The following is a 19,648-nucleotide window of genomic DNA, read 5'->3' as shown; positions in this document are numbered from 1 at the left end:
AACCTGTGATGTTCTAAAACAACGTTAATCCGTGGACCAAAATAGCGCTCAAGCATAGTCATAGACATTTCATAAACATCTGAAGGTTCACCATCACCACCTCCAATGATGATGGGGTCCATGCTATCGTAGGTGTTCCTGCCTTCAACTCCTAAATTGTGTAATAATATAGCTTGTTTCCTTGTGGCAGAAAATTTCTCCCCCCCAATAGCCACTAAATATGAATCAAACAAATTCCTCCACCTTTTCCAAGGAAGAATGGGTTCTCCTTTTTCTGACAGAAAAGCAGGAGGTTGTGACATACTAGAAGCCGTTGCCATGACGCTAACAATCGTCGATGTCTCCAAACAACTAAAATGCAATGTCAAAAATGACTTTGTTCACTTCTTCTTTTTTTTAAAAAATAAATAAATAAATAAATCAAGTCAAAAGAAGAATTCCTCACCCTGAACGAGTAGTAGCTATAGTCTTCAAAGTCCAGAAACACGCGTCGCTATCGCCGAGAGATCAACAGCAAGGCTTAAAACTGAATTGCGAGTAATCTTCTTAATATCCCAATTCAAAATGGCCGCCACATAAGACCATTCTCATATCCCAAGGCAAAATGGCCGCTGCGTAGGATAACGTGAAGCGTGTGACGCGCTGCTTGTGATGTCATTCAACTTCCAGGAAACACAAGATTCAGTTCTTCGCGAGCAGAGCAGAGCGTGCAGAAACTCAGGATTCGATTCTTCACGAGCAGAGCAGCGCGTGCAGGATCCAGTTTAAAAGTAAGCTTGACGGTTACCTTTACCTTGCTTTAGTCCTGAACACAACGGAAAAGTCTTTTTTTTTCAAAAGTCCATGAATCTCAACATCCAAGATCCGGGTGACAAGGAATCACCAAATCCAAGTCCAAATTTTGTGAGATTTCCACAATCTCAGAGCGATAGGCTCATCGTTAAAATCCAATCCATCCAGTCATGCGGGTTCGCAGGGGAATTGGTGGTTGCCGCTTGTCCCCAATCAAGCACAACTCGTCGCCAGTATTAAAAGCCAGTACTCAAATTGAGATCCATAAGTAGGCTTTATTATCGCAACCACCAACGTAAGCCAACTCCTCTTCACAGCATCTCTCAGCCTGAATGCCTGTCACCAGAACATTCACATTCCATCACCCAGACAACAGGGATTCCACAATCCAACCACAAGTAGATTACAACAGTCGACATCCAAGATGTGACGGCAGCGGCTGCGACGCAACACGCTTCTTCTCCGTGAGTCGCGCTTCCAGCTCATTGCGACACACAGTCCCTCAGAAGGCCTAAATACAGCAGCAGGCACTTCTAAAGAACTCTGGGGAGCTGGTGGTTGACGTCTGTTGTCCCTGAGACTTCAGCAGGAGGCAAGCTCTTTTCCAAGCCCTTGGAGATCCTTCACAAGTTGAGCAAAAGTACACACAAAGTTCCTTTCTCCTCTCTTTGGCAGTAGGCAACCCCTGCAGGCCAATCCCCCAGTTTCAGGGATAGTCTCTCCTCAGTTTCTTCTTGGTTCCTCTCCTCAGCAAAGGTTTCCTCTTGTTTCCGAAAGTGATCTAAATTTCCAAATTCTTGGGATCAGGGTCCCAATACATATAGCCCAAAATCCTTTGTCCTCTGAGGGCAGAGGGGCCTTGGCCTAGTCCAAACCAGTTCTGGCCACTCCTGGAGCACTTTGTTTACCTGACTCCTTCTTTCCTTTCAGAGTGCAGGGCAGAGACATCAGATGCACCACAGCAGGTGGAGCCAGCATTATGGAGGGAAGGCACAGCCCTATTCAGGTCCCAGGTGCAACTCCTCCCTCCCATCTAGATGCAGATCTCTGTACTCACCACTGGGCCACCTCACCCTGTCTCCTGGAATTCCCCAGCCCTGTTACCCAAACTCCAGACAAGGAATACACAGCCTAGCAGAGGCATGTTTGAATAGTTAGACAAGAAAATACCTACTTTCTAAAAGTGGTATTTTCAAACACAGAATGTTAAAAGACCAACTTCACTAAAAGATGTATTTTATCATTCTGATTTCAGGCATACTAAATTCGAATTTCTACCATGTTCCCTGAGTCAGTTAGGATTATAAGATGTTATAACCAAACTGCCCATTCTGGCCTATGGAGAACAGATAGCCTTGAAAAACGAAAATGGCTGTAATACACTATTAGGACATGCCACACACACCAGGGCATGTCCTACCTTATCCTTACAATGCACCCTGCCCTTGGGCCTACCATAGGGGTGTCTGATATGAAGAAAAGGGAAGGTTTAGGGACTGGCAAGTGGGTGCACTTTCCCAGTCAGCATGACAGTACCAGACTGCACGCAGGCTCTGCAATGGCAGACCTTAGACACACTTTTACAGGCTGCTTCTGTGGGTGGCACAACCAGTGCTGCAAGCTCAACCACAGCATTTGGATTTACAGTCCCTGGGCACTCCTGGTGCACTGTACTAGGGTCTGACAGTTAAACCAAACCAACCAATCATGGAATCACAAATTCATACATCAATTTACAATAGGGAGCACTTGCACTGTGGCACTGGACAGCAGTGACACAGTGCCCTGAGCATCTAACACCAGCAAAAACACATAATGCAACAGCAAAAAATGGAAGGGTGACCCACACCAAGGTGCCAGGTCTAACATGGATGAAAGATGAACCTCCTCTAGAGGAAGTTTTGTTGTTTGCCAAGCATGTAGAACACATGTTGAAGTGTAAGCCAGAACTCAAAATGAAGAAAGTGGCACAGAACTCTGAAAGGGTTGGTGTATCAGAGGTGTGTGGGATGAAGGTGAATAAAGATGGATCGAAGAAATCAGAATCAAAGGCCAATAAAGATGGGTAGAAGAAAACAGAATCAGATGGCAGAAGTTACAAAAGAGTAGAACCCGATTTGAAAGGGCCATGTTTTAGATGTGGGTTTGGAGGGCAGAAAATGAATGACAAATTGTGTCCAGAATGGTTTCAAGTATGTAATTTGTGTGGACTCAAAGGGCATATCAGCAAGTATTGCCAAAGCAAAGGGAAAAAACGGGAGAAAATTGTTAGAAATGGATGTCAATCCGGTGGCTACGGTGGGACCAAATTATAGATGTGTGGTTATAGGAATTGGTGGAAGTGTACTTTGGGTAAGGTGTATGTGTCTTGTCATGGTGATGATCTTTTGGGATGGTTGGTTAAGAAATATTACACTTCGTAAGGCTATATTCCCTTCAGTTGCAAGAGAGGTGGGATATATATATACATTGAGATTCTAGTTTAAAATATTGTTTATTTATTATTTCTTCTTTAATATTTGCATCCATAAAGATAATTGACACACAGTGGTGTTTAGTGCACTATTATGTTCATATTTGACACATTTAAATCGGGATATATTTTGCCCGCCACTTCAGTGATTCTCTAAAGAAACGTGTTCTTGTTTGTAAATATGAGACAGCATGATCCGTCCTTTTGCTCCAAGGTGTATATATAGTGTAAATAAGGATATAGGTTTGTATTATATTGTATATAAAAAAATAGTAATACAGAAATATTGAACTTGTATTTATAGGTGAATTTTGATGAAATCGAATATACGTGTACCCTAGTCCTGATGAGGCCTTAAAAATTCTTTGGGCTGAAACGCGTCGACAACGAATTGGAAGACATCCAGTTAATTGATTAAATTTTGTTTTGATTGATGTCTAGCGGAGTACTTTTAAGAAAGTAGAGATCAAAATGAAAAAAGATCTCTAGAGTTCTCATTTTGGTTTGTTCTTCATTACAAAGGAATGCTGGAACAGATTAATCCTACAAGCATCCAAATTCAAGTATAGGGTCGTATAGATGTATATGTGTATTGATTTTTTTCGAGAAAAGAATGTAAATATTACAAATGTTTTTGTATATATGTCTAAAAGATTAATCTTCTTATATATGTTTGGTGAAATATAAAACAATAAATACACTTAGATGCAGATCTAAGGAAAGATATATTCATTGTTGGGTCGGATTTTCTATGTATGACTAGTGAAAATAAAGAGAACATAGTCTATTTTTGAGGATTAATTAACTCAAGGGAGGAGATATTTGATTTTTCTCGTCACCATAACATAGTTATATTATTAATCCCTAGGTGTTAGTTTTTCCTGTCTACCTGATCTTTTGGGATGGGCACATCAAAAGAAGTTGGCTGTGAGTCTTCATCCAAACAGAGAGACACAGGTACAGGTGGAGGAGGTAGGTTTGGGTCAGAACACATTCGTGAAGGAATTTTAAGGTCTGTTTCAGAAAATTGAAAGGGAACAAGCCTAAGAGCAAATTGAGACCAAATGAGGTGCAAAGGTCAGGAGAATTCCATTAAATATGCAGACTGCAGTGGCAACTGAACTAGAGAGGTTAAGTGAGTGTGGGGTGATAAAACCTGTCGAAGCAATAGAATGGTTGGCCCCCGTAGTGAGAGTGGTGGCACGCAAAGGGAATGGAAGTCTTCATCTGTGTGTTGATTTGCTGGTTCACCGAGCAGTGATAATGATTGTAGAGTAAGGGAGGTGCTGAACAAGTTGCAAGAAGCTGGTTTAACATCAGTGCAAACAAGTGCAAGTTTGGGGTGAATGAATTTAGTTATCTAGGATACAGAATAAGACCACGTACTGAGTTAGTTGACATTATCAGGTCTATGGAAGAGCCAAAGTCAAAGGAGGAATTGTCGTCCTTCTTGGGAATGGTAGAATATTACAGCTAAATTTATTAGGGATTTTGCTAGTAAAAATTACAGTATGAGGGAGTTGTTAAAGAAGAGAGTAGAATTTCTTTGGAGTGATGTGTGTAGAGAGGAGTTTGAGAAAGTAAAAAGAGAGTTAAACAATGCTCCTTCTCTACAAGCTTCCGATCCGTTATGTAATGACAACTTGGTGTGTGATGCCAGTGCTAAAGGTCTGGGAACTCTTCTTATTCAAATCAAGGATGGTAAGGAGAACTTGATAACCTGTGTTTCTCATGCATTGAAAGAGGCAGAGCGCAATTACTCTGCCATTGAAAGGGAATCTTTGACAGTATTTTGGTATGTTAACAGATTCACACAATTTCTGTGGGGTGTTAAGTTTGTAGTACAAATGGATCACAAGTCTTTGGTGGAGGTGTTTACAAGGAAAGGATTGGATTCAAGTTCCCCAAATATTTGAAGGTGGATTGTAGGTTTTCAAGATTTCTGTTTTGCTGTATAATATGTTCCAGGTGCGAGTAATTATTCATCAGACTGTTTGTCAAGGTTAGTGGATATGGCCAGTTAGGAAACAGTAGGTGTGGATGATGGGGATGAAGATGAATCAGTGAGTGTGTGTGGGGTCACTAAAGGGAGCATAACACAGAATGAATGGATACAGGGGTGACAGGAAGATATTGAATTGAAGAAAGTGATCCAAGTGTTGAAATTGGTCAAACTTGTGGATGCAGATTTGTGGGAGTTCAAGGGCATATGGGGTAAGTTGCTAGGTAAATTGGCAGTGGGCAAAGCATTTTTGCTTATTGGAATAAGATTAATTCCACCCAGGGGTCTGAGACAAAGAATATTACAACTTGCCCATGAAGGTCACATGGGGATTGTAAAAACAAAAGGGAGACTTCAACATGATTTTTGGTGGCCGGCTTTGGATCATGACGTGGAGTGTATGATAAGTGATTGTGTAGAATGTGTGACATGTGATAAAGGACTAAGGACGAGCCAACCACCTATGGTGTGCAGAGATTTACCTAAGTATTCTAGGAAGAAGGTTGCTATGGACATTGTTGGCCCAGTGAGAGGTGAACATGCTACTCCCTATGTTTTTGCTTTGCTGTTATAAGATTCTTAGATAACATATTTAAGAGAGAGACTTATCGCTGCTATTTGTTAACAGATAATGGTGTACAGTTCTGTTCTCAAGAAACAGAAGCATATCTTAAGGAATGTGGAAGTGAGCACAATAAATCAGCTTCATATCATCTTCAAACTAATGGTGCAATTGAGAGAGTGATAAAAACATTAAAGGAAGGTATACAGTTAGCAAGGGTAAATGGTCTGAACTGGAAGAGGAAATTGTCAAAAAGACTTTCTGGGTACTGTGTGTCTCCACACACTACTACAGGTTGTTCACCATTTGAGTTGTTCAAGGACAAACTTCTACCACAAAGGAATGTCCCGGATGGATGTTTTGGAAGAAGGATGGTGTTGATAGTACTTTGGGTGGTGGGGAGAAGGAGGAAGTGGCTCAGAGTAATAGAAAGGTGTATTTTGATAAAAATAAAAGGATGAGAGAAGTGGAGATCAGAGCGGGGGACTATGTGAAGAAAGGAGCACCCAATGGTTGTGCTCTTTGGTCTAAGTATACTAGGAGACTTTATGCAAATCAAAACTCATGATGGTCCGATCTGGAATAAGAATAGGGTGACTGCTCTTCATGTTGTTCCTAGAATTGATGTTCCTAGAGCATCTGTGTCTTAGCGAGTGAGTGAGAACACTGTTGGTGAGCAAAATTGGGCATCAACTTCTGGTCTAACCTGTGCACTTAGGAGGAGTTTTTGAGGCTTAAAGAGGTCTTCCTATATCAAAGACTATACTGTATAACGTTATGTATTCCCTGTTTTCATGTGGGAACAGTGTCTGTATATTCTCTGTGGGTAGCATTTGTTTTGGGGTGCCGTTGGATGAGGTGCTAAGAACAAATCATCCTTGATTTCAACTCTGACTCGTGTCATCTGTGTCCAGACATCACACTTTTCACTTTAGTGATAGGTTAATTCCAACAACCATTCCCATCGGACATGCTCTTACCCTACCATCAGTGTCTTTGGTTCTGACAGGGCGCTTTTAAGGTTATGTGACTTAATGTGCAACTTTTATAAACAAATGTAATTTGCATTTTATGTGCCACTCAACTTTCTATTCTGCCAAAAATGTTTTTGTCTCCATTATTGTGGGTGCACAACAGTCTAGCTGAAAGGACTAATCCTATGTTGTATAACTTACAGCCATCTTAAGAAAAACAAACTATGGATTTAGTGGCTTATATAATATCATTTAATTGGGTGGTGGCTGAAGTAGACTAGCCCGAGAAAAATGGGTTATTTTGTATTGCTTATTAAAATATGAAGTAAAGTATTCTACTTTCACATGTGGGGAATCCAGAAGACTCCTGCAAAGGGCCGGCTCTAAAGTGGTGGACCAGTATCGCTGCACTGGGCTTTTTCTCAAAAATATGATGGCATTACAAGCCCCTGCTGCAGCATTCCCTGCCTCCAATAATTTTCCAACAACAATAAAATGTCAAGATCATTGGTGAATAATGGAACTGCAGGAGAGAGATTGATGCCCATTGCGCCGCCAGTGCATTTTTTGGATGCACCGGCGGGGCAGTCTGTCTGCCCATATTTACAAGGCCACGTAAAGTCACTGTGTGTGACTTTTCATGGCCTTGTAAATATGGGCCGCTTTCACACATTACTCTGCATGAAACCCCAGACCTCTTGGTCAGAGCCCTGCTCTCCCCCCGCAGCTCTGCCGTCAAGTGCCACTGGTCCGACTTGCTGTTTTCTGTCTCTTTTTGTGCCTATGTCTACCCTTGTGCCTCTTTGCTGCTTTCTGTCTCTTTTTGTGCCCGTGTCTGCTCTTGTGCCTCTTTGCTGCTTTCTGTCTCTTTTTGTGCCCGTGTCTGCCCTTGTGCCTCTTTGCTGCTTTCTGTCTCTTCTGTGCCTGTTCTGTCTCTGTGCCTTCTTCCTGTTATTCTGTCCTCCTCATGCCCTCTCTGTCCTTCTCGTGTCTGCAGCCCCCGCTGCCCTCCCCCCTGCCGAGTCCCACTTCCCACCTCCCAGCTGTGCTTCCCTCCCCCTCCCGACTTAATGGTGGATGCACCGCCGGTGCATCAAAGGCAAGCCCGTCTGCGCCCGACTTGACCGCGGCCAGCACCAGGAACCCTGAATCTACAACCTTCCACCGCTACCACGCCCCTGCCCTCCTCTCACTCAACCCCGGAAGAAACAACAACTGCAAAGATCGACGCCGAACACCACCCAGGGCCACTTCTTCTGCAGACAATCCTTCACCATCAACAGCCCTCCCTTGACCGCTGAACCCACGACGGACGCCCGCACCACTGAAGCCCGGACCTGCATTCTCCTCAATGTGCGCTTCTTCCACAGACACGCCACAGAGATCTGGGACCTGTTTGACACCCTCTCGCCAGACATCGCCTTCTTCACGGAAACATGGACCAACGCCACCTCTGCCCCCGACATCGCCACCGCCATCCCCGGCGGATACAAGATCCAAAGAAGGATCACCCCCACTGCCCAGGAGGAGGACTTGCCATCGCACACAAGAGCTTCCTCCAACTATCCACCTCCAGCATGAGCGACCCCCTCTCCAACACAGAGCACCTCCACTACCAGATCTAAACCAGCCCCAGAACCACACTGCGCAGGACACTCGTCTACAGGCCCCCCGGGCCTCGCGACTCTTCCGCCACAACCATTGTTGACATCGTCGCACCCCACGCCATCGCCTGCATGGACTACATTCTCATCGGAGACCTGAACTTCCACCTCGACAACAGTAACGCCCCGACTCCAACACCCTCCTTGACAACCTCGCCAACCTCGGACTGAAACAGCTCCTCACCGCCTCCAACCACAGAGCCGGACACACCCTAGAGCCCATCTTTGCAGGAGGGACAAACATACACTTCAGCCAAACCACGCAACTCCTCTGTAAAGGCCACCACTGCGTACACTTCACCTTCAACACCACCACACCCAAACCAGCCCCGCGCCCACCATGAAGGAACTGGAGCAAGATCACAGAGGAACACCTCAACACCACTCTCCTCCATGACCCCCCTTCCGCCACGACCGACGCCAACTCCGCAGCCAAAGAACTACACTGCTGGATCTCCAACTGTGCCGACAAACTTGCAGCCCTCCTTCACCCCGTCAAACAGTGCCCCTGAAAGGCTGCCTGGTTCACCACTAGCCTCCAAAAAGCGAGGCGCTCCAGCAGACGCCTCGAGAAACTCTGGCAGAACAGGAATACCATCGAAGACCAGAACAACTACAGGGATGGCATGAATGAATACCATCAGTGCATTAGAACCACCAAGAGGACCTTCATCAAGAACAAAATCTACGCCAACGCAAGTAACGCTAACGAACTCTTCAACGTCAGACAGCAGTTCACCAAACCCCCCAGCGAAGCCTCGGCTGCCACACCATCCCAGGACCTCTGCAACAAGCTCAGCTCCTACTTCCACCTGAAAATCAAGGCCAACTACGACAACTTCATTGAACAGACTACAGGCCCATCTCTCTCCTTTCCTTCGCAGCCAAAGTCACCGAGAGATTCATCAACGCCCAGCTGACCACCTACATCAAAGAGAACGTCATCCTCGACTCCTCCCAGTCCGGATTTCGCGCAGCCTGCATGACATCTGCATGCTACTTGACCAGGGCCCCACTGCGGCCCTCATCCTACTAGACCTCCCTGCAGCCTTCGACACCGTCTCACACTGCATTCTCGCAGTCAGAGTCCACGACGCCAGTATATGAGGAACCGCCCACAACTGGATCCGCTACTTTCTCTCCAGCAGAACCCAAAGGATCAGACTCCCTCCCTTCCTCTCGGTACCTACAGAGATCAATTGTGGAGTACCCCAAGAATCCTCACTCAGCCCCACGCTCTTCAACATCTACATGACCCCCCCTCGCCGCAATAGTCAGACAGCATGGGCTCAGCATAGTATCTTATGCCAACGAAACCCAGCTTATCCTGTCTCTCATGAAGAACCCCAAAGACACCAGACTCAGCTTCCAAGAAGGAATTACAGATTTCACAGCCTGAATGAGTGACAGTTGCCTAAAACTGAACTCGGAGAAGAGAGAGGTCCTTGGACCCTCCCCCACTGTGGGACAGCTCCTGGTGGCCACCTGCCCTTGGAAACCCACCCACCCCGATGGACCACGCCAAGAATCTCAGCAACATTCTAGACTCCTCCCCCACCATGACCCGCCAGACCAATGCCATCGCCTTCACCTGCTTCAACTCACTCCGCATCCTCCACAAAACCTTCAAGTGGATCCCCCCGAATGCAGAAAGACCGTCACCCACACACTCATAACCAGCAGATTGGACTATGATAATGCCCTCTACACTGGAATCAACAAAACCCTGCTACACAAGCTCCAAACCATCCAGAACACCGCAGCCAGACTCGTCCTCAGAACCCCACGACACGAGCAAATAACTCAGCACCTACGAGATCTCCACTGGATCCTCATCAAGAAGAGAGTAACATTCAAGCTACTCACCCACGCCTACAAATCCCTCCACAACATCGGACCCAAATACCTCAACGTAAGAATCTCCTTCCACGTGCCCAAAAGGAACCCCCACTCTGCCGACCTCGCCCTGGAAGAGACCCCACACATCCGCAGAACCAGAGCAGGCGGAAGAGCCTTCTCCTACGTCGCAGCAAAGACCTGGAACAAGCTCCCAGTCAACATCAGACGCTGCCCCACTCTGCACACCTTCAGGAAGAGCCTCAAGACCAGGCTCTTCGTCTGATCCGGAGCTGCAACCCCCACCCCAGCACCTTGAGACCCTCCTGGGTGAGTAGAGCACTTAATAAATCCCTGATTGATTGATTGATTGAAGAAGTATTCCATGTGTGTTGCTGTGAGTGTCCCTACACAACATCAATGGAACCTGACACATTCCCAGATTTACAAAGTTTTGTAAAGCTGGAAATGCATCAGACTCTGTCTCCACCCCAGGGGAGGCATAGGAGTGGCGCAACATGGAGAAATACGTTTCCCCTTGTTTTTACCTCTTCCTATGCGTGCTGCATTCTGTAGCACGCATAGAAAGAGAAAAATGCCATATTTTTTTTTTCTACAGGAAGGTGTCCCTGCCTGCACAAAAACCATCATCCCTGCATTTTAGGCACGCTTGCGACATGACATTAGGCTGCCCGTGCTGGTGAATAGCAGCCTATTGTGTGCCAGCGCAGGGGAGAGCACACGGATGCATCGTTTTGTTGCTAATATGATGCATCCCTGTGCTTTTAAAATGACACAGCGAGGCACAGCAAAATGGCTTGCGGCGCCGCACCAGTTTTTTGCAAATGAGGCCCAGAGTTTTCTCTAGTCGAAGTTTTGACTCATCATAAGGTAGCGCAGAGGGTTTATGCTGCAAATCACATGTACCATGCAGATCACAACTTGCACATAATGGAATAGTTCAATGCGGTACTGATATTGTCAAAGAGATCCTTTTGTTACTTGCAGTTTATAAGTTAAGGTCTTAACATGGAACAGTGAGCTATTACCTGTCATCAAAGATCTGCATGCAGAGATGCGTGTGAGAGGGTGTGGTTATGGAGAGTTCAGGGGCACTGTTAAAGGGTGGTAGTGAGGGAATCAATGGAAAAGGAGGTCATTGGGGCATGTCGACAAGCATTTTCGCACCAGCCACCAATAGCACTAATGCCGGCCCTGCTCTTGTATCTAATAGATTTTGTAATTAAATTGGACCATAGATCATCAGAATGGCTGAATGAACAAAGGAAATTTGCACATTAGGTGCTTATAGTATGGGGAAAGGACATAGACCTTATCAAGAGGACTGATGAAAGAGAACGCATGCAAAGTCTCTCACTGATTCCCAATTCAGTTATGGAACAGCTGTTGCATGCAAAATAGAAATATAAACAGCATGCCAACAAACATTGCCAACTAAATCCTGCCTACCCTTCTGGAAAATTAATGTGGCTGGCAACAAACATTTAGGCTTGAAAGAACCCACTAAATTTCAACCAGATTGTATAAGTCCCTCCAAAACTGCTGGCTTTAGCGCTTGTGGGGTCCTGTGCGACAATATTTGCTGGCGCCCCCCAATGACCACATCCACCACGGATTCTCTCACTGGCACCCTTTAACAGTGACCAAGTCTCCATAACCACACTCTCTCAGATGCATTGAATTGGTTATATTGTGCTACTCATACCAGTGTAGAGTGTCAGAGCACTTTGCATCACACACACATTACACAGAGACAATCAATCATAGGTGTGTAAATCAGTGTATAGGAAATGTTACATAAGCCAAAGGACTAAAAGTGTAGGAGTAACATGTCATCCATACTGGTAGGCAGTATAGTTTAAGAGTGCTTGGTGTGGAGAAGCACAAACTGAGTCAAAACACAAACTGCATAGTTGGGAGTTTTTATTAATAATAAAAATCAATTTCTAGACAAATTAACCCTTTATGCAACATTAATCAATGTTAAAATGTATACTCTGCAGTCTGCATGCAGTTTTATGATGAATGTTAATAGCTCACTGTTGAATATTAGGACGTTAAGTTATAAATTGCAAGTAACAAAAGGATGTCTCTTTTAAAATCAGAAACCTGCTGATCTGTTTACATTATATCCACTCTGTAATCTACTTGGTACACGTTCTTTGCAGCAGGCATATTAACCCTCTGCACTAACTTTACACAAGTCAAAACCTCAACTCTACAAAACGCTGATGTCTCTCCAGGAAGATAATCAATCACACCAATTATCTTGCCATGTTTGTGTGGCCTGGTAATTGCCGAGGAACGAAACGCTGCAGCAGGTGCTTGAAAAACATTATAAACTTGCAAACACGGCACCCCCAGGAAGGCAGCACCCGGTGCGGTGGCACCGGTCGCACCGCCCTAGAGCCAGCACACTTTATGTTTCACATATTGTTGGCTAAATCAGTAGTGGAAGGGACTCGTAGTTTACCTCTCCCAGTGCTCCTTCAGGTTAATGACTTCACACAAAATATGAGGGACATGCATTTCTGAACTCTAAAGTATTGAGGGACATTTTGTTTTCGTAGACTGGAATTGCTATGCAACTGGGGAAATAAACTGGGAAGCTGTGGGCTCCACACAGGCTCCGCATGTCATGTGTCAGTTTCATTTCTGGAATCTGACACAAACAAAACTTGTGGACAGGCATTTTAGATGGATGAACTGCCATGCCCCTCACCATATACATACAAGCAGCAGCCGCCGTGGGCATGGTATAGTATTTACACTGCACCCACTCCCTCAAACCTCTCTTGCTAATGAGACTCCCAGTAAGCGCGTTTCTTTCTGTGGAATCTCTGTTTGCCCTCTGTAGGACTCCACTTTATGCTCTTCAACGACTGCATAGCTCAAAGTGGAGGGCCTCAATCCTAATTCTGAATAGCAGCTCTTGAAAGAAAGAGGAAAGACAAAAGGACAAGTTACTATGCCAGACTTGAGGTAAGGTACAGAAGCCTGTGTAAAGATAAAGATGCTCGCCAGGGACTCGTGCTCATCTTATGACCGTACCTTGGTAGCCACGGATTCTCTCACAGTGCCAGAAAAGAAACTTTAGAAATAGTGCACTAACAATTAGCATTCATTTTTAATGCAAAAACGGACAATCTCCTCATTGTAAAGAAATATTTGCGATGCAACAACTAATGGAAGTTAGTGTTACTAGATAGGGAACAGCGGTACAGAAAGGTAATATTGTGATTAGCCATGCTGCAACACAGAAAGGAAATGAGTAACTTAACATATGTGTCTGCATTGGATAGTCATCTGAACACCTGTTCTGTTAAGTCCAATAGCATATCTGTACAGTTTATGGGTCATCCAGGAATGTAAAATTTCTCTGACTCAGATCACCATCAGAACCCCTTACCTATTGTCACCCTGTTAGGCTGGGTTCATTTCTTTTCTCTCCAGTGGTAGAAGCAAAAGGCCTCCCCCACAAAGGGAGCAATTACCTGTGATTAGGTCAGCTCCTGAGAAGGCAGGGGTGGGGTGGACTGCTCTGCATCAATCAGCCAGCTCCCATCCTGCACCTGGAAGAGGCCCAGCCCAATCCCACTGAACAAAGGAAGGGAGCCCAGACTCTGAAGCCAAACCAGCAGGAGGGCTCCCTTGACGTTTTGCTGAGGCAGGCCCTGACAGTGATGTCAGTGAGGGGTAGAGCTGAGACCCTCCAGCATGTGGTAAGTGACTCATGGGTGACACCATCTTGAGCTATCCCAGAAGACTATGCAGGGTGGTTGGCAGCGGGGCAGAGAGATGATGTGGCACCACAAGATAGGCCAGAGGGGCAGCCCTGATGGCACCTTCCGTCCCACTTAAAAGGTCATGCAGAGGTAGAAGAGCTATATCTTGGAAGCTCTCTTCTGCTGAAATGTGGAACTGCAGGCCGACACCATGGACAACTGGAAGGAAGAACTTCATGACTGCCATCGTGATGAAGTACTCTCCCTCTGATTGACCCCAGGACCAGTGTTGCTGGTCCCTTTACACCCCCTGAGGACCAGTTGGGGGAAAGACTGTGATTCTGTGCAGGAAGAAGAGAAGCCCAGAGGAAGAGCAAAGTGAAAGGCTGGTGCAGGGAACCAGAGAAACCAGCCCCCTGCAAAGTGTGTTACCTTTGAGGCCTGGGGGCCTGAAGAAAGTGCTCCAGGTGGAGCTCCACTTGCAGAGTATTTCTGCCTCTGGGGTGCACTGCAAAAAAACGGAAATGCAGCGCGGCTCTGCCAGGCTCAGCCAGAAATGAAACTGCGGCACAAAACCGCGGCAAATAAAAGACAATCCAGCATGATACTCCCCGGCTCAGTGGGAAAGCTGCTGCTCAAAATTTGCAATAAGGAGTATGAGGAGTGCCACATAATACCCTACGGGCTGGCCTGAATTTTTACTAGAAAAACCATCATTTTTGTGGGGTGGCCCCAGGAGAATAGGGTAACCTCTAAAATACAGCTGAGGGGCAGGAGGAGCTTCAGGAGAAGCGCAGCCTCCCTCCAAGAGAATGGAAAAGTCCACACTCTAACTGTAGGATGACTCAACAAAGGTAACACTTCAAGTTTAAGAAAAAAAACCTTTCCCTTGACTGGAGCTACGGCTCTACAGCTGGAAAGACTGTGCCGTCTGGGGGCGAAGATGATGGCTCCTGTGTTGGTGGCCTGAAAGTGTACAATATGAGTTTTCATATTGTGAGATATCCTCTAGGGTTGAATGCTTATAATTGTATAGCGGTGTAACTATAAAGGTGGAGCCCTTTTTTGTTTTGTTTTGTTTTGTTTTTTGGGAGTATTATATAATGCAAACTCGACCTGAAGGAATCAGAGCGCTTTACATGAGCATCAGTTGCATTACAGACGGACATATTTCTTTTGTTGGGCTCAGGGATATCAAGTGATTTGCCCAGAATTACAGGATGTTGAGCGTCCCTGCCGAGACTCGAACCTGGTTCCCCAGCTTTGAGGTCGAACGTTCTAGTCCTTAGTGTTATTTATGATAAGTGCACTAGTCCCGGACATGCCTAGACATTTACTCTTGCTAATGCTTTAGTTAAATAATGAGACTGACAGCCACTCATGATCAAAGTTTGAATGCTTTATTGCTAGTATCAAGTGCCCCCAATCATGGTTATTTGTAAATTATTGCATTAATTCTTGTGGTGAAATGCTTGTTGAAATAATGAAGTTGACAGCCACTCGCTTTGGTGCCAGTATTAAGTGCTCTTACTCCAAGTTATGTTCAACCCTTTAGGGATAAGATAAAATTAACACATGTGAGTTGTGGTACTAGAAACCCCTCCTTTAAGAGGGGTAAGACTGATTACACGATGTCATTTTTTGTATTTGTAAATTGCTGCATAGTATTGAGTAGTGTGTGTGTAATAAATGTCGTTTATTCAAAGAAAAAGTGCAGACTGGACAATCATTTATTGAGTGTTATTATTGTGTAACTATGAATGGTGATTACTAGCCCACACCACCTCTCTTGAGAAGGGCTTGGACTGCTCTGCTTCACTACCCTATGAGAGCCAAGAGCTACAATGTGGTGTTTGGTTCCCAGTGAAGGACAAATGTAGACCCATTACTTGTGCAGGGCACACAACTAATGAATCACTTTCTAAAAACACCAGATGAACCTAGAGGGGTGTACTGAAGATTGTAATCACCCTGTGAGGATACACCCTCTGAGTCCAGATATTTTGCCATCCACGCACTCACAACCAGCAAACTGGACTATGGAAACGCCCTCTACACCAGGATAAAAAAATTTCTGCTCCGCAAACTCCAGACCATACAGAACACCGCAACCAGACCTGTCCTCGGCGTCCCTGGACATGAACACATCGCAAAACACCTGTGGAACCTCCAATGGCTCCCTGTTGAGAAGAGAGTAACATTCAACATACTCACCCACGCCTACAAATGCCTCCACAACAATGGACCCCAATATCTCAATGAGAGAATCTCCTTCCACATACCCAAGAGAAACCTCAGATCCGCCGAAACCCCATGCATCCACAGAGCAAGAAGAGGTGGAAGAGCTTTCTCCTACATTGGGGCCAAGACCTGGAACGAGCTCCCGACAAACATCAGACACGCCCCCTCCCTGAACATCTTCAGGAAGACACTCAAGACCTGGCTCTTCGACTGAACGGAGCTGCTTACCCCCCACCGAGCCTTGAGACCCTCACGGCCGAGTAGCGAGCTTTACAATCTCCTGATTGATTGATTGATTGACCAAAATTTTAGGCAAGTCTTTAGGATGTAGATGATCAAATGAGCATCACATTATTAGATTGCTGAGCACCAACAGCACCTCAGATTATTGGAACTCTAAAACGTGGTAAACAATCAATTGTACAAAAGTAAAGTATTTATATGAAAACACTAATCACATTCCCACTCTAAAAAAGATAATTGTGACATTTTTGGGAAGACCTGACCCTCTCTTGCAAGGATTGAGAGGTCCATCTAAAAAGCCCCAATATCCATGAAGCACAGATGGAAAAATGAAAACAAAATTGGGATATTTAAATGTTTGGTTTTCTCCACAGAATGGCCTGCCTTGACTTCTGCCTTTGGTAACATTATAAATCAATGTGCTGTGAATGATAGAGTGTCCAACCCATTTTGCACCACACAGTATTCTATACCACAACAGCCATCTAGCACCTTGAGACACAAGAAGCCTTCAGTCCTCTTGGCCACAGGTTCCCAATATTTCCATTTAGAAGAAGGTATGCTGGAGCAAAGAATGTAGCAATCGGCACCCCCTCCTTGTTGAAGACCACTAGCTACTTGAACTGGTGTTTATGTTACATGGAGCCACCCAGTTTAATTTTATTGCTCCATTCAATTTTGCATCCAGTGCATTGTCCTGCACCTCAATGTACTGCTTAATCAATTATGACCTTCCCACACGTGTTTAATATCGCATCAGGAGTGTAGTCATAGCTGGATTCAGAAGAAGGCTATTATCTTTAATCCAACCCACAATGGTTTTAAGACACGTTTGTGTGTAATTTATATTCTACACCAAATGTACATGCTGGCTCAGCTGCATGCCATGTGTGTATTAGAGCACTGCGATGTATTAGCTTTTCATCAAATTTTCCAACAACTCCACACATTTATTAAATTGTGTAGTCAAGACCACACATTCCTATGGTACTATGCGGGGATCAGGGAGAGAATCAGATGTAAACACTCTCATCCTAGCATACCAAAATTGATAAGGAATGGAAGAAGCGAGCCTAACTTACCTCTACTGTCCTTATAGTTATTTAAAAATAAGATATCCTGTTTTTGGTTTACATCTATGATAAGTCAAGTCAAAATACTCTGTATTTGGGTAGTATACCATAAAAGAGAAATACAGTACAGAGAGGCAATCATTATCAAAAATGTTAAAACTTACATCAATTAAAAGGAATAAAAACATAATCGACTTCAGTTATAATACAAATAAAAAAGCATTTTAGCAGCTAGGGAATGGCACATTCATATCCCTGAATTAAAAATCAAAGGTTAAAAAAGAAAAAATGTACAGTTTGTAAAATTCAGTTAGGAGGAGACATTTCGGTCTGTTTCAACATCAAGTATTTTACTTATCTACCAAACATGAAACAAGTATCTAGATACATCAAATACCAGATATGGGGTTGTATCTGTTTGAAGAATCCTATAGGCTGCCTTGTTCCGTGCTGTACCACGGTTTCTACCTATAGGAATCAACCATTTGCATCGCACACCTCTATAGGCTGGACAAAAAAATAACAAGTGGGATACATCTTTATAGCCACATATCACATTATTTAGTGATCCTGACCATTTCAACATAAAGCCAAGTACCGGTAAATTTCCATGTCTAAATTGATCATATAGTTTTTTAGAATAATTTGGTTCAAAATCATCACAAAAGTTTTCAAAGTGGTAATTATCCTTTGCCAATAAAAAGGAGGTAGATAAAGTGACTTGTGCATGCATTAAAAGGTTATTGAATTTATAGTTATTGAATCCGTTTTTTAACACCTTTGCTGTAATTGAAGAGCAGCAACCCGCAGGATCATAACAGAGATTTCCTCCAGCCCTTTTCGATTCAGCATGAGTTCATGAGTAGCCCAAAGGTGTCTCCAATATATTGTTGGGTGGAGTTCAATCTTATCTGACATTGGCCTAATGCCCAGGTTTAATCTCACCCGGACAAGAGGGGTGCTGCTGATAAATGCAGAAGCTGCCTCATAAATATGTTTTCGACCATTCCCTGTGATGTAGAATTGTTATGCCCCCATATATCCGTACTTTAAAGAGCAGCCACAAGTGCCTGACATGTATATATTTGGATTACGGGCAATACTAATCTGGAAAGGGACCCCTTGTGCAGCTTCAGCAGCCCCCTACATTGCTACTCCAGTTTTCATCTTCTCTTTACGGCATGTTATATCCATTCAAACATTTCATCAAGAGTAATCCCCAGGTAATCAAAACAGTGTACTTGTTCTAAGGGGACACCATCAAGAGTGGGGTTTGAGCGCATGGTGGCACAAGGGTTAAAACCCATATATTTAGTTATATTAATGTTGATTTCCAACCCTCTCACAAAATTTACTGAAGTGTTCGAGTAGTTTCTGGAAGCCCATTGGTGTTCTGAGAGCAAATGGGTATCATCGGCAAACATGAGGGCTGAAGCTCTCTTGCCTGCCAGTGTTGGGGTGTCTATAATACCTGATAAAACTCCACTGTAAGGAACATCACCCTTATCAGTGTAAACATATAAACACTGACAAACACCTGTACAACCACAAACTAAAAGGCAATTCAAAGAAAGGCAATGAGAGAGAATGAGTAATTTTGAAACACAATTTAACTTTGTTGTACAAGGTAGTAGCAAGAAACAGTGGTCTAAGATTATCCTGCTTGGTTTTTGTTGCTTAAGGAGGCCACTTAAACATTGTTTCTCTTTTCCTTTGTTACGCCCAGTTTTTGTGTTTGAATTAAAGGTGCAGGGTTTAGACGTATGCTTTAGGTCTGATATAATTATTTTATTGCGGGTAGAGCAGAGGTCTCCAATCTTTTTTTTTTTTTTTTAATTTATTTTTAATAAATTTTTAGTAGAAAATTAACAAACATTACACACAATAATAACAAAGAATAGACACAGTCCAAACGTAAGTAGCCTCCTACAGAAAATCATATACATACATTCAAAGCATTTGTCATAAAATAATTCAAGCAGTAATAGGTAAAGAGTATTTCGAATAGAAACAAAAGATTGGTCCCACCAACTAAACAAGCC

This window comes from Triturus cristatus, chromosome 2_2 (assembly GCF_964204655.1).
Source record: "Triturus cristatus chromosome 2_2, aTriCri1.1, whole genome shotgun sequence".
NCBI lineage: Eukaryota > Metazoa > Chordata > Amphibia > Caudata > Salamandridae > Triturus > Triturus cristatus.
Note: the sequence above shows the minus strand (reverse complement) of the source record.